Source organism: Trichechus manatus, unplaced genomic scaffold (genome assembly GCF_000243295.1).
Source record: "Trichechus manatus latirostris isolate Lorelei unplaced genomic scaffold, TriManLat1.0 scaffold03411, whole genome shotgun sequence".
NCBI lineage: Eukaryota > Metazoa > Chordata > Mammalia > Sirenia > Trichechidae > Trichechus > Trichechus manatus.
In genome coordinates this window covers 1-3,097 of record NW_004447347.1, presented here as the reverse complement: position 1 = coordinate 3,097, position 3,097 = coordinate 1, and the positions used below count along the sequence as shown (strand labels likewise).

Sequence of the window (3,097 nt, the reverse complement as noted above, 5' to 3'; positions counted from 1 at the left end):
ACTGGAGGAAGCTGGCAGTGGCCCAGGATGGACCACGAGGGACAGCAGCTCTGAGAAGTGGGGACTCCTCACTGCATTGTGGCCCGGCCCCTGTGGATGCAGATGGAATATCACCACCCACAAAACTCAGTCCTCGGAGTCTGGCAGCCAGAGAGGAGAGGGTGGGAGGTAACCTCAAGCATGAATGTTCAAGTTGGTGCCTCCCTACCTCCTGGGTCCAAGAAGCAGAGCCACGGAAGAGCCTGGGCTCCAGGCAATGGTTCCAGATAATGAGAAAGGCAGCCCAGATGGCCCTACTTGAATCAACAATTCTCAACCCTGCTGGGCTGCTTTTGGGCCTGGAAGTCTCTGCCGGTGGACTTGACCACTAGGCTCTGGAACGGGCTTTGGCAGACGGGTACAAATGTGGTCAAGACTGGGAGTGGACAGACTGACTCCAGTACAACTAGATGGTGCCCAGCTACCACCACTTCTTACTCTTGACAGGGATCACAACAGAGGATCCCAGACAGAGCTGCAGATAAATGTAGAACAAAATTCTAACTCACAAAAAAAGACCAGACTTACTGACCTGACAGGGACTGGAGAAACCCCTAGAGTAGGGCCCCTGGACACCCTTTCAGCTCCGTAATGAAGTCACTCCCGAGGTTCACCCTTCAGCCAAAGATTAGACAGGCCCATAAAACAAAATGTGACTAAGGGGCACACGAGCCCAGGGACAAGACTAGAAAGCAGGGGAGGACAGGGAAGTTGGTAATGGGGAATCCAAGGCCAAGAAGAAACAGTACTGACATGTCCTACGATAATACGTATACTAACTGTTTAATGAGAAGCTAGTTTTTTCTGTAAACCTTCATCTAAAGTACAATTTAACAACAACGACAAAAAAGGTTGGGAGTGGGGGTACCACCTGAAAAGCAATGATCAAAGGGGGCCTGCGTGAAGGCACAGCCAGGCACGCACCGCCACGCTCGGGGGCCCGCCATAGAAGCACACAGAGCAGCGGGCCATCGCCTGAATTACAAGGCATTTAACTTGCAGCTGCAGTGCTGGCCGCTCAGGCCGCAGCCCCTTCCGCGTTGACATGCCCCGGTACACGCCAGCCACCTCCCGGACTCCCTGCCCACACCCTCCTTTTCCTTCGGCTGCCGCCCTGGCTCTTCTTCAGGGCCCTGGCCCCTCTCCAGCCTCCTAGGTGGGTTCCAGTGAAGGTGCTGCCACAGGCTCCGTCTCTGCCTCCTGTACCACCACGGCCAGAGCCTTGGGCCCGGTGCTGTGGATCTTCTCGTGCCGCAGCAGGTTGGAGCGGCGGCTGAAGCTCTTGCTGCACACTGTGCAGGAGTAGGGCCGGATGCCGCGGTGGGTGCGCTGGTGGGAGGTGAGGTGCGAGCTGTGGCTGAAGCTCTTGCCGCAGTCGAGGCAGTGGTAGGGCTTCTCGCCGGTGTGCGTGCGGTTGTGGGCGATGAGGATGGAGCGGTGGCTGAAGCACTTGCCGCACTCGGGGCACGGGAAGGGCTTGTCGCCGTTGTGCGTGCGCTGGTGGGTGACCAGGGCCGATCTCTGCGTGAAGGACTTGCTGCAGTCAGGGCACTTGTGGGGCTTGTCGCCAGTGTGGATGCTCTGGTGGGTGACGAGGTCCGAGCGGCGGGTGAAGCACTTGGCACAGCGGTCACACTCATAGGGTTTCTCACCAGTGTGGATGCGCTGGTGCTGGATGAGCGTCGAGTGGCGGGTGAAGCACTTGCCGCACAGCGGGCACGAGTAGGGCCGGATGCCGCGGTGGGTGCGAAGGTGGGCGGTGAGGTGGGAGCTGTGGCTGAAGCTCTTGCCACACTCCAGGCAGTGGTAGGGCCGCTCGCCGGTGTGGATACGGTTGTGGGCGATGAGGTTGGAACGGTCGCTGAAGCACTTGCCACACACGGAGCAGGGGTAGGGCTTGACGCCTGTGTGGATATGCTGGTGGGTGACCAGGGCCGAGCTCTGCGTGAAGCACTTGCTGCAGACGGGACACTTGTGGGGCTTGGCGCCCGTGTGGGTGCCCTGGTGGGTGAGCAGGTCTGAGCGGCGGGTGAAACGCTTGTCACAGCGGTCACACACATAGGGCTTCTCACCGGTGTGGATGCGCTGGTGCTGGATAAGCGTCGAGTGGTGGCTGAAATTCTTCCAGCAGGAAGGGCAGGTGTAGGGCTTCTCGCCCGTGTGGACGATCTGGTGCTGGATGAGGTGGGAGCTCCGGCCGAAGCCCTTGCCACACTCCTCGCACTTGTACGTGTTCTTGCTGCCTTCACCCTCGGCGGCCAGTCCCTCGTCGGCAGCCAGTCCATCCTCCCTGCTCTCAGCAGCCTCAGTGGCACATTCTTCCTCCTCGCTGGGCTTCTCGGGGACGTTGTCCTCTTCCGTTTCTGGAAGGCTTGTGGTTGGTGGAGCTGTCTTCTGCTGACCCTGCTCTAGAGGCTGGGGTGGCCCGTCGTCATAGGTCTGTTTTGAGCTCTGGCTGCTGGAGGCTGGCTGTTCACACTGCAGGGAGCCCCCTGGGTCTCTGCCGGCCATGGTTCTGAAGGGCTTCACATCCTCAAGGGTGGCAGGGGCCAGGGCCTCCTTCCCCACCTCCACAGCTTCTGGGGAAAGAGGGTGTCCAATGTGGGAGGCTTTCGTAAGAGACCCAGAGATGTGGGGAGAACTAGCTAAGAGGGGGACTGGTTCCAGGAAATAAGAAAGGGCAAGCACCTGGGGGTCCCGGAAGAGAGAGCCCCACTCTACAGAGGACGGACACTGGCTGCCCTGCCCTGGGACAGCCTCGGGAAGGCCGTGCGTCGTGGCCCAGCAGAAAACAGACAGGAAGTCCCTATGGATGAGGGCGCCTGGGAATGACTGTCCCTCCAACTCCCCGAGATCTCACCTGTGCACACGGCCGTCTTCTCTTCGTCCTCCTCCTCTCCTGTCTGCTGGCCGGAGCTTGAGGCCTCGCCCTTCGCCTGCACCGGGGAGGCCCGTAAAGGCCTACGGAAGGGAAACCCTGGCCAGAAAGAGACAATAAGCTCGGACTCGGTGCTTCCGGGGCCACCCAGCACCAGACATCACCCCCCGCAAAATGGTG

The 3,097-nt window shown here is 59.9% G+C and overlaps 1 pseudogene; it reads right to left on the bottom strand.

Annotated features, from left to right (window-relative positions):
- Positions 1–822: 822 nt before the first annotated feature.
- LOC101353033 (zinc finger protein 205 pseudogene) lies at positions 823–3,051 on the bottom strand (annotated as a pseudogene).
- Between the last annotated feature and the right edge of the window lie 46 nt (positions 3,052–3,097).